At 41.8% G+C, this 13,091-nt stretch overlaps 1 protein-coding gene across 9 annotated transcripts in view; it reads right to left on the bottom strand.

The window, feature by feature from the left end:
* RFFL (ring finger and FYVE like domain containing E3 ubiquitin protein ligase) overlaps positions 1 to 13,091 on the bottom strand; it is an 86,524-nt gene that overhangs the window by 48,795 nt on the left and 24,638 nt on the right. The window contains exon 2 of one of the 9 annotated variants that reach the window (XM_053570997.1): positions 3,429 to 3,515. The exons of the other annotated variants lie outside the window; for them this stretch is intronic. The gene's annotated coding sequence lies outside the window, so the exon portion shown is untranslated. The remainder of the gene's footprint in view (positions 1 to 3,428; positions 3,516 to 13,091) is intronic. 9 annotated transcript variants of the gene reach the window in all.

The raw sequence follows: 13,091 nt of genomic DNA on the forward strand, positions 1-13,091 counted from the left end.
TACGAAATCGATGTGCACAGACATGTAAAGTCCCTCCAAAGAGTCCCTCCAAAGAGACAGAATACCCTCCAAACTAAAAGCAACGAAAGGGGACAAGAAAGCTTGGATGATGGTATGACTATACAGTATTTAAACAAAGAATGTGATCACATCAAAGATGGGTTAACAAAGATATTTAGAAAAATCCAGAAAAAACAGAGAGGAACATTTTTACTTCAGAACTGCTCAAGGCAGAGAAATACTAGATCTAGGTGACATCATCTTCTCCACGGTGGAAGGAGGTTAGTTCATGAAGTTTTAAGGGGAAGAGCATATAACAGCAGCTAAAAGTATGGCTCTTAGAGTCAGAGGGACACAGTTCAAATCTCAGTTCAGCATCTTACCAGCTTGAACAAAGCCTGGGTTTCCTCATTTGTTTATTGAGGATAATTGTGCCTACTATGCAGGATGATCACTGGGAGAATTAAATGTCCTACTGTATGCAAAGTACTAAATACAATACCTCGTATATTGGAAGCAATGATCACTCCAGCCTTTTTAAAACTGCATTCTCCCCTACAAACCAATTTATTTTTGTTATTTTTGGGGTTTTTTTTTTTTTTTTTTTTTTTTTTTTGTAGAGACAGAGTCTCACTTTATGGCCCTTGGTAGAGTGCCGTGGCCTCACACAGCTCACAGCAACCTCCAACTCCTGGGCTTAAGCCATTCTCTTGCCTCAGCCTCCCGAGTAGCTGGGACTACAGGCGCCTGCCACAACGCCCGGCTATTTTTTGGTTGCATTTTGGCCGGGGCTGGGTTTGAACCCGCCACCCTCGGTATATGGGGCCGGCGCCTTACCGACTGAGCCACAGGTGCCGCCCCCGGGGTTTTTTTTTTTTTTTTTTTTTTTTTTGGCCAGGGCTGGGTTTGAACCCGCCACCTCTGGCATATGGGACCGGCGCCCTACTCCTTGAGCCACAAGTGCCGCCCAAACCAATTTATTTTATAATCCCAAACTCGCGAGTAAGCTTGATATTATAAAATTTGATTTCCCAGATCTCTTGATATTAAAAACCAATTATCCTGGAAAAGTCCACAGTCCTGTTAACAAGAAAGGAATCGTTCACCCTAACATAATAAACTCGCATTCCATTCTAAGCTCAGTCACTCATTTGGAGACACACCCAGGCATGAAGGGAGGGAGAAGTCTGAATATAACCCTGTTTCCAAAAGACTGATCATTTCCAAGTACTCAAAAAAATACATTTTGTGACCTCAGATCAAACCTAGAACACAGTGACCAAAATACTGAGACGTCTAAGTTAGATTAGCATCCCCTGGGCAGCCCTGCCCAATGCCACCCTCAGTCTGTAACAAGCCAATCTGCATTATACTTTCCCATACTTCTCCACCCCACCCACACCCTTCAATGCAGCATTTATGGAAATCAAATATCCCATCCTATCCATTTTTGTATTTTCTTCCATATCCCAACATGCCTTGAATCAAACAGAACCACATACTTCAAACAAAACTTTCCTTAACACAATTCACTATTCCTGCACACTGAGGCTCCTCCTTTCTGATTTACTGAACTTTTTTCCACCTTTCTCCCCCTCTCCTGAGCTACCCAGGTTATTACAGAAAAATCAGAAGAACTTTATATAACTCGTTTCCCAAAAGAATCATACAAGTGGAGCTAAGCCATCACTGGGTTCTGAAAACCTTGTGTTCATCTTTAGTTGATGTCCTTATAGAACTTTCCAATGGCACTGTCCAGGGTTTAAAGCATGGAGCCTGGAGTCAAACAGAACTCACGTCTTCCTCCTGTGTGACTTAGATAGGAGATTAACTTCCCTAAGCTTCATTCTCCTCATCTTTAAAATGAAGTACCTAAATGAGGTCATTCATGCAAACCTTTAAGAACAAAGTGGCCCCCAAATGGGAAGTCCAACTGTTTTCTGCTTTGTGTAAGTAGTTTTCTTTTCTTTTTTTTTTTTGGTTTTTGGCCAGGGCTGGGTTTGAACCCGCCACCTCTGGCATATGGGACGGGCACCCTACTCCTTGAGCCACAGGTGCCGCCCGTGTAAGTAGTTTTCTACCCCAACTCCTCTTCCATTCCTCCTTTGCTGGATAATTAGGAAGCTCTTCACCTACTTTACCAAAACCATTCAGCCTCAGACACAGTTACAGTGCAGTGGAAAGAGAACTGGAATCAGGATACTCAACATGTGCCCAGGCACTGATCATTTCATCTGTGCCTCAGATTCCTCAACTGACAAGTGAGTATTTTATATGTTTATTACAGAAATCCCTGTGATTTAAATGGAAAATAAGTGAAACCATTAAGCAGATAAAGAGAAGCAAAAGTGAGTGAGGCCACAAGGCTTGACCCTGGTGACTTCTCCCTGGTGGTCTAGTGGTTAGGATAAAAAAATAAAACTGATCTAGTTTCAAATCTCAGTCCTACTGCTTAACTAGCTAGGACCTTTACCAAATTAAAATTCTCTGGTTTCCACAGCTTGTCTGGGGGAACCAATAGGGTTCTTAAGAGGTTTAAAAATAATGTACAGGCTGGATGCAGTGGCTCATGCAATCCTAGTATTTTGGGAGGCTGAGGTGGGAGGATTGGTTGAGGTCAGGAGTTCGAGACCAGCCTGAGCAAGAGCAAGACTCTATCTCTAAAAATAGCCGGGTGTTGTGGCAGGCACCTATAGTCCCAGCTACTCAGGAGGCTGAGGCAAGGGGATCACTTGAGCCCAAGAGTTTGAAGTTGCTGTGAACTATGATGCCATGGCACCTTACCCAGGGCAACAAAATGAAAACCTGTCTCAAAAAAGAAAAAAAAAAGACCAGATGCACTGGCTCATGCCTAAGATCCCAGTGATTTGGGAAACTGAGGTTGGAGGACTGCTTGAGGCCAGGAGTTTGAGACCAGTCTGGCCAACATACAGAGACTTCATCTCTATTAAAAAATGGGCATGGTGGCATATACCTATAGTCCTAGTTTCTTGGAGGCTCAGAAAGGAACATGGCTTGAGCCTAGAAGTTTGGGCTGTAATGAGCTATGACTGTACCACTGCACCCAAGCATGGGCAGTAGAGCAAGACCTTGTATCTAAAAATAGAGTAAAATAAATCTCTGCTTGTTACTTTCCTGTATTAAGCCTTCAGCAGTTTCCCAGCACAGTTTGAATTCTAGGCTCCCTATATGGCTCACGAGAGCCCCATGAACGTGGGCACTGGCTAACCCCCACTTTTCCTCATGCTCCTCTCCCCCTCACTCACCTCACTCTGTACTTTAGTCACCTCCTTTCAAGTCCTCAAAAGTTGTAATTATTTATTGCCTAATTATTTAAGGCCTAGATGCTTGTGGTTCCTTTCCTGGCTAGAAGGTTCTCCCCAGCTCTTTTCACAAGCTGGCTCCTTCTCAGATGTCAGTTCACCTACCCTATAATGCAGTTGTCTGGCACACAGCACACTCGGTATCTGTGGAATCCTTCCGAATAGATTTCATAGTCTCCAGTCAGGTAATTCCTAAATCAAAACATCTGGAATCATTCTTATCCTTCGGTTTTGGCATCTCATTTTTAAATGCCTGCTAGACAGCCATACCTCAAATTTAGCAAACTACACAACCAGTCCCCTCATCTTTTCCCAAACCAGCTCCTCCAAGCTTCTGAAATTATGTGAGCAATATGATCTACACTTTCCAGTTCAGAACAAGAAATTTCCCACCTGTCCAAAATTCTAGTTACCTTTTAAAACTAAATTCAAATATCAATCCATTCATTCATATACTCAATCAACCACTTATTTATTCAACAAATTCTGGGTGTTTTTCTGAGGCAAGCACTATGTTAGATACTGGAAAGCAAAGCAGACATATTTTTGTCTATTATATGTCAAATAATCATCTAAATATTTAATAATAAACTAAAAAGGAAAAGTGCTAGAAACTATGAGAAAAAAAAAAAGTCATCAAGAAACACTGTCTGGGCAGTGCCTGTGGCTCAAAGGGGTAGGGCACTGGTCCCATATGCCAGAGGTGGTGGGTTCAAACCCAGCCCCGGCCAAAAATCACACAAAAAAAGTCCATATACCCAAACTACCCATTTAATAAACTTGTATTCATTATTCTCTCATGAAAAATCTCTAAAGTCAGTGTGGCAAATTGTTTCCAAAACTGGCAGCAATAATCCCAACCATACTGCATGCCCATTTGCAAAGTGATTGTGACACTCTATCCTCCTCTTAAATCTGGGCTATAATTGTGACTTATTCTGACCAAAAGAAAGGGGCAAAAGTGATGACGTGTGAAACTCTGCAGCCTTCATTATGGCCCAGCCACCATGTAAAAGAAGCCTTATCTATAATAATGAAGGATGAGAGAACAAAAAAGAGACAGACTTCAGAGGAGAACCAAGAAGTCCCAGCCAACAGACAGCCATCTTGGATTTCCTAGCCTAATCAAACTTAAATGGAACAAAGATGTGTCCTCCCCTTCCTTAAATTACTAACCCACAGAATCATGAGCAATAAAATGGTTGTCATTTTATGTCATCAAAAGTTTCAGGATAAGGCCGGGTACGGTGGCTCATACATGGAAGCCTAGCACTCTGGGAGGCCAAGGCCGGTGGACTGCATGAGCTCACAGGTTCGAGACCAGCCTGAACTACAGTGAGACTTTGTCTCTAAAATACCTGGGTGTTGGGGCAGGCGCCTATAGTCCCAGCTACTCAGGAAGCTGAGGCAAGGGGATCCCTTGAGCCCAAGAGTTTGAGGTTGTTGTGAGCTGTGATACTACAGCACTCTACCGAGGGCAACAAAATGAGACTCTATCTCAAAAAACAAAAGAAAAAAAATGTTTTAGGATAAGGCTGGAAGTGGTGGCTCGTGCCTGTAACCCTAGCACTCTGGGAGGCCAAGGCGGGATAGACTGCCTGAGCTCAGGAGTTTGAGACCAGCCTGATCAAGAGCGAGACCCCATCTCAAAATATAGCATTGTGGCAGGCACTTACAGTCCCAGCTACTCTGGGAGGCTGAAGCAAGAGATTGCTTAAGCCCAAGACTTTGAAGTTGCTCTGAATCCATGACACACAGTACTTTATCAAGGGCGACAAAGTGAGACTGTCTAACAAAAAAAAGAAAAGTTTTAGGGTAATTTTTTATAAAGTAATAGATAACTATAACACTCGACTGCATGCCATTGCTCATGCCTGTAATCCCAGCACTTTGGGAGGCCAAGGTAGGATTATTTAAGGCCAGGAGTTTGAGACTAGCCTGGGCAACACAGTGAGATCCTGTCTATACAAAATAATAATAATAATAAAAAAAACTAGCTGGGCTGGCTCGGCACCCGTAGCACAGTGGTTACGGTGCCAGACATATACACCAAGACTGGTGGGATCAAGCCCAACTCGAGGCAGCTAAACAACGACAACTGCAACAAAAAATAGCTGGGCATTGTAGCAGGCACCTATCACTTAAGCCCCAAAGTTTGAGGTTGCTGTAAGCTGTAACGCCACAGCACTCTACCAAGGGCAACACAGTGAGACTCTGTCTCAAAAAAAAAAAAAAAAAAAAAAAAATTAGCTGGGTATGGGCAGTGCACACCTGTTGTACTAGCTTATTGGGAAGCTGAGGAGGAAGGATCACCTCAGCATTGCAGGCTACAGTGAGCTATCATCAAACCACTGCACTCTTAAAAAAAAAAAAAAAAGGCTTGGCGCCCATAGCTCAGTGAGTAGGGCGCCAGCCACGTACACCAAAGCTGGCGGGTTCAAGCCCAGCCTGGGCCTGCTAAACAACAAAGACAACTGCAACCAAAAAAAAAAGGCTGGTGCCTTGGTGTGTGTCACACTTTATGGGGGCAAGACATGATTGCAAGGGGGACTTTACCTAACAAATGCAATCAGTGTAACCTGGCTTATTGCACCCTCAATGAATCCCCAACAATAAAAAAAAAAAAAAAAAAAAAAAAATAGCCAGGCGTTGTGGCGGGCGCCTGTAGTCCCAGCTACTTGGGAGGCTGAGGCAAGAGAATTGCTTAAGCCCAGGAGTTGGAGGTTGCTGTGAGCTATGACACCACAGCACTTTACGGAGGGCAACATAGTGAGACTCTGTCTCAAAAAAAAAAAAGATAAAAGAAAATAGAAAAAGAAGGAACCACTGCACTCTTAAAAAAAAAAATAGATAAAAGAAAACAGAAAAAAAGGAAAGAAAAAAATTCAATATTTTTTTGAGCAGTCATTCAAATGTTTTCCAACTTTGGTAATCAAAAACCTCTTCCTTGTATTCATCAAAATTACTCCTCCTTCAATTTAAGACCATTTCCTCTTGAATCTCTGAAGTTCATGAAGAATAATGAATCAAAATCCCCCTGGCAAAAACTATTTTTATACTTGAAGATGGTAATCAAGCTAAATCCCTTAGCTTTTCCTTCTCTAGGCTAAAATCTTTCCTTGTTTTAAACTTACAATGATAGAGCCTATTTTTCAACCTTTTAATCATCTTTGATTATCCTCTTAAGTATAAGGAGATCAAAACTGAATGCCATATACCAGTATCTAACAAAGATTATTTCCTAGCCCTAATGGGTCATCCTTCTGTAATCAAATTTCACAAAGTCCCAAATAAGGCATTTTTTGTACTCCAAAAAGTTATAAAGTACTCAACAAAGTTAATAATTTACTAAAAATCACTATGACAGCTTTTCTTTTTTTCTTTTTTTTTTTTGCAGTTTTTGGCCAGGGCTGGGTTTGAACCCACCACCTCCGGCATATGGGGCCAGTGCCCTACTCCTTTGAGCCACAGGCGCCACCCAAACTTTTCTACTCTTTTTTTTTTCAAACTTTTCTACTCTTAACACTCAGCTTACTCCATTTCATGATAACTGCCTTCATTCATGAGCCTGGTTTGACACAATGCTGAGGCAACAGGTTTCAACAAATTCCAGATATTTGAAATACAACATAAAAACATGAGTGATTGGACTGGGCGCACACTATTAATTCCAACCAATGTTTCTGACCACAACCAGGGCCTTTCCATAGGCCAGGCAGGCTCTGGGTACCTCCTCCTTCTGCCTTGATTAGATAGCCTTGAAAAGGCAAGATCTTTAGCAATTGCCTGTTGAGCAAAGGCAGCATTTCTGTGGAACCCAGTAGAATATATTTAACTACAAAGATAAACCAGTTGCTTAATGCAATGCAAAAATATGCTTCTTTCTCTGGGAGGCCAAAATGGGCAAATAGCTTGAGCTCAGGAATTCGAGACCAGCCTGCGGAAGAACTAGACCCCATCTCTAAAAAAACAGCTGGGTGTGATGGGCACCTGTAGTCCCAGCTACTCAGGAGGCTAATGCAAGAAAATCACCTGAGCCCAAGAGTTTGAGGTTGCTGTGAGCTAGGACGCCACAGCACTCTACCCAGGGCAACAAAGAGAGACTCTGTCTCAAAAAAAAAAAAAAAAAAAAAGTTTCTTTCTGCATCTTACCTGAATGTATGCTTCAACATCAGAACTCGCTCTATAACCACTGGTAAAATAGGGATAATAAAACCTACCTAACACAGGGTTATTATGGGTATCAAATAAGGTAAATAATTTTGTAAAACACTATAAAAATGTTGGGTAATATCGTGGGGCTAGATTTTAGCAAGCCCTTTAAATCTTCTTAAATCTTCAAATTAATTTTAAATGGTTACCTAATGGTTTCAGGTGACACATACAGAACAGACAACCCTGAGCTGAAGTTCATCAAATATGAACCAATAACATGCCGTCTAACAGAACAGCTGAGGCGTACTCTAATATTGCAAAGACTACTAAAGACACTTAGAATCGCGGTTTGACCCTGGAGACCCTGTCCCAGATAGGGCCAGGCTCTAGACCAGCAACATCAAGTTCAGTCAAGAAACTCAGTGCAGTGAACTGACAGTGCTATAAAAATACAAATAAGGAAGAATAACTATACTTGGGGACACCAGAAAAGATTCATATATAAACTAAGAATCCTGAGGGATGAGTATTCTGCCAGTCAGAGAAGGGGAAGCCTTTGGGACAAGGCAGAGTCCTAAAAGAACGTGGTAGAAGAAAAAATGAGAAGTTTAGTGAAGCTGGAAAGGAGAGAAATGGCTGGGGGTGAGGGACAGAAGCAACAAGTAAGATAGGATCAAACTGTTAAGGGCTTTACAAATCAAGCTAAGTAGGAAACAGGAACCAAAACATTGGTTCCCTGTTTTCCCTGGATGAAATGATTAGACTAGGCTTCAGGAAGATAACTTGTACAACAATAAGGAGAAACAGGAGCAAGGAAAGACTTACTATGGGAGAAGACCATTTGATAAGGGTCTGAACCAGAAGATACACACTCACATTCCTAGACGCAAGATAAGTAAAATGCTATGTTAGATCTCAGATAATGATGGTATCTGAAATCTTGGAAGAGTGCAGCCCCTTGAGTATTCACAAAATTTTAAGCCTTTGGGTTAAAACAAGATGATGGTTAAACAAGATGTCTAGTTTTTGACCTCTGGTAAAGTTGGGGGTGAAGAAAAACCACACATCGAACAATATAATATAATCAACAGGGTTTAGCAATCAAAGTTTAGCATATTTAAAAGACGTGAGCACAAAAAAGAATGACCAGGGACATATCTGACCAGTGATAGATAGAACTGACACAGTTCAAACAGACAGCAATACAAACAACAGATACTGGGGCAGCGCCTGTGGCTCAGTCGGTAAGGCACCGGCCCCATATACCGAGGGTGACGGGTTCAAGCCCAGCCCCGGCCAAACTGCAACCAAAAAATAGCCAGGCGTTGTGGCGGGCGCCTGTAGTCCCAGCTGCTCGGGAGGCTGAGGCAAGAGAATCGCTTAAGCCCAGGAGCTGGAGGTTGCTGTGAGCTGTGTGAGGCCACGGTACTCTACCAAGGGCCATAAAGTGAGACTCTTGTCTCTACAAAAAAAAAAAAAAAAACAGATACTGGGTAGGTGAGATAGTATGTTCAGCTATGTACCTTTTGAATTTAAAATGCCAGTAGGTTTGTCAAGTTAAGACAAAGTTTGCCAAGTTGGAAATAAGGATGGAAGTTTGAGAACTGGGGCTCATAAAACATAATCTCAAATATGCCCTATAAATTTATGAATTTATGAATTTATAGGGCATATTTGAGATCCTTGGAAGAGGAGAGTGAAGGGAAGAATAAAAAGATACCCAAGCTAAAATCTTGGACCATCTCAACATTTGTGGGATAGACAAAATGAGAAGAAATAAGAGAAGAATACTCTGGGAAATCGGGAGAAGAGAAATGAAGAGAGTTGCTAGGGAAAAAGGGTTCAGCAGTGTTACATGCTAGGCAGAGATTACGGAAGGTTGAAAGTGGGACACTGGGCTTGGTAATTAAGAGTCTACTGCCGGCTCAGGGCCCGTAGCTCAGCAGGTAGGATGCCCGCCACATGCCATGGCTAGTGGGTTCAAACCTGGCTGGGGCCTGCTAAACAACAACGACAACTGCAGCAACAACAACAAAAAAAAAATAGCTGGGCGTTTTGGCAGGCGCCAGTAGTCCCAGCTACCTGGGAGGCTGAGGCAAGAGAATCGCTTAAGCCCAAGAGTTTGAGGTTGCTGTGAGCTGTGACATAACAGCACTCTACCCAGAGTGACACAGTAAGACTCTGTCTCAAAAAAAAAAAAAAAAAAAGTCTAACACGGAACTTTCAGAAAGCATGACGAGGGTAATAGAGGCAGAAGCCAAAATAACAAAAGGTTGGTCAAAGGATCAAAGTTGAGAAAGTACATGTACAGTATAGATTCTTTCTTACTTTACTGAGAAGCTACGATGTGCCAAGTATCATGGATATAATTCTAACAGAACAGATCCCAACTCTAAATATACCCTGTGACTGGAGTAAATACAGGCTCTCCTGAGTACCCATCTAGTCTTAGTAAATAATAAGAGGCTTTGTGAAGTAAGTCACTTCTAGACTGAAACCAGTTGGCCAGGTTAGGCTGGGGCAAGGTATTCAAGAGAAGGCTCATATCCAAAGGTTTGAGCTGAAAGAGAACATGGACCATTTGGTGGAACTGAAAGGAGCAGAAGCATAACTTTGAAGGGGGTGCGGTGACTACCCAGAGAGAAGATATTCTGGCTGCTTAGATGAAGAGTTACAAAGGTTAGCCAGGTGCAACACTCAGTTGCCATGTAGGTAAGTGAATAATACCTTCACCTCTTTTTCTTTAATGATGGTTGACTTTGACTAAACTGTTTCTCACAAGACACAAAACAGAACAGAATGTATAAGAGCAAAAGATGGATAAATCTGTAAGCCTAACATGTTTGACTTCCCTATTGTTCATATAAGCAATGGTCTAATTAGGTCCAAAGCCACATCCACATCCCAAATAAAGCAAAAATTTTCCCCTTAAGTATCCCTTTAAAGCATGGAAGGGCTGACTTTAAGACACTCGAACTGATAAGGCACTGCCTCACTTCTGATTTTTCCAGTTTCTAACCTAATCAAACTAACAAAACTGTCTGGGGTTACCTGATTTTGTCTGTTTCAAAACATTGCCCAGGCAGAAAGCAAGCTGCCTGGAGTTCCTGTAGCTAAAGTCGTTGGAGCCCTGTTCAAATGAGATCATCTCAGGAACCAAGAGCAGCAGCTTTCAGGCAAAGTGAATGGTGCCGCCTGGGGACATATCTCTAGTAAGCAAGATTGCAACAGAGCAGGCAGTTTACCCCAGCAGTGCTGACTCACGCTGGGCAAAACTCGTATTTCCCAAACAACTCTGCCTGAGCCAGCTGCAATCAACAGCAACCTAGAAAAGAAGAGGCACCCCACTGATTGTCTTAAATCAAGTGCTGATTACTGGGGACAGATAAACCTCATTCCCCCACAGCTGCTACCTTGGCCACCTCTGAAATCCTTACCCAGGAAGCTACAGTGAACAGTTTCTGAAATTTCATCTGAGGAGCAGCCTGGAGCTCTAGATAGAAAGATTACTGAAGGTAGCAGGTTCACAGTTCTGAAGATTTCCCCAGAAGGCTGATAAAGAAGTCGGTTTGCATTTACAAATTAGAACATCTGGGTCTGTGAAGCCGGGAACTTGAACTTGCCCAGTCCTCGTTAGCTAGTCAAATCATTAGGGTAAATTTTTGTCAGCTGGAACTAGACTCATTGTTTTTTTCCACTAGGCCTTCTATGACCTCTTATTTCCTTAGACAACTCAAGTTCTCTCATTAAGACAGAAGCGCTGCAATTTCTGCAATTTTTTTTCCAATCAGCTACCACATTCTTTATACTAAGAGCTAAATTATCCACTACCACACCTATTGATTGCATAAAGAACATAGAAGGCTATGAAAATTGCCTTAACACTTATTCTTTAAAAAAATAAAATCCCTAAATTTATGTCAATTTTCATTTATTACCCAGCTTATTAAAAAATCAATTTAGTATGACAGGCTTCATCAACAGCCTATTATTATTATTGACTTTGTCCTAACAGACTAGAATTGGCATGATGTTATACAAAGAAAACAAAAGACCAAGTCCTTGCTTTCTATGTTTTAATTTGACAAGAGAGAAACTAAAGTTCACATCAGGCTTGGTGTCCGTAGCTCAGTGGTTAAGGTGCGAGCCACATAAACCAGGGTTGGTGGGTTTGATCCCGGCCCAGGAATGCTAAGTAACAATGACAACTGCAACAAAAAAATAGGGTGTTGCGGTGGGCGCCTGTAGTCTCAGCTACTTGGGAGGCTGAGGCAAGAGAATCGCTTAAGCCCAAGAGTTTGAGGTTGCTATGAGCTATGATGGCACCACACTCCTACTGAGAGCAATATAGTGAGACTCTGTCTCAAAAATAAAATAAAATAAAATAATAAAGTTCACATCAGATCCTCTGTTCCCTGCTCAAAATATGTGATGGTTCTCCATGGACATCAGCTATTTCTTAGGATGGGCATTCCAGGCCACCACACACAGCCTCGTCCATCCTTCAAGGTAGGTCACAGCATGAACTCTGCTTGTAGTGGCCAATTCAGATTGTCATTCAGTAAATACCGGTATTAGGTTAATAAAATGTATGTGCAGAAAATCTGGATTTTAAAAACTATCCTGGCAGCTCCTGTGGCTCAAGGGGATAGGGCGCTGGTCCCATATGCCAGAGGTGGTGGGTTCAAACCCAGCCCTGGCCAAAAACCACCAAAACAAATAAAAGAACAAAAAAAAAAAAAAAAAAAAAAAAAAAAAAAAAAAAAAAAATAAAAACTATCCTACTTAATGGGACAGGTGTGGTGGCTCATACCTGTAATCGTAGCACTCTGGGAGGCCGAGGCCAGTGGATTGCCTAAGCACATCGGTTCTAGACCAGCCAGAGCAAGAGTGAGACCCCTGTCTCTAAAAATAGCTGGGTGTTGTGGCCGGCGCATGTAGTCCCAGCTACTTGGGAGGCTTGAGGCAAAAGAATCACTTAAGCCCAACTCAAGGGTTTGAGGTTGTTGTGAACTAAGATGCGCCATAGCACTCTATCAAGGGTGACAAAGTGAGACTCTGTCTCAAAAAAACTATCCTACTTAATTCTATACCTTTTCAAGGGGCTAGTTTTAAAAAAAGTTATTTACCCAACTCATTTAATTCTCTTTAATTACACTATTCCAGTAGGATAGTCACACTGAGCTTTTGTAAGGTATTATAAAATGTTTCCTGTTTAATTTTCTCTCCTTCATTGTTTTCCTTTTAGAAAAATGACTGCCTTTAAAGAAGTTTCCCTATAGTACTATTAATTAGCCCTTTTAAGTGATAAACACATCTTTAGAGCAGCTGACAACCATTATCTCTTGGACCACATTTAAAAAAAAATTTCTGTAGTTGATGATAAGTCACAAACATTCTAATATGACTGTCAAGACACAAACTCAAAACCTTCTTTAGAAAAAACACAGTATTATTAGAAAGGCTTCTGGCATGTTCTATAATAGTAAACTTTAAATAAGAGAAAGTCCAGACGGTACTGTGCCCAGGAAGTAAATGTGAATTAGGGGAATTGTATAAACTGCTGGGACAAACTCCACTGAGAAGGTAAGCAGAGCTTTGTGGCTCTCACTT

Source organism: Nycticebus coucang, chromosome 18, assembly GCF_027406575.1.
Source record: "Nycticebus coucang isolate mNycCou1 chromosome 18, mNycCou1.pri, whole genome shotgun sequence".
NCBI lineage: Eukaryota > Metazoa > Chordata > Mammalia > Primates > Lorisidae > Nycticebus > Nycticebus coucang.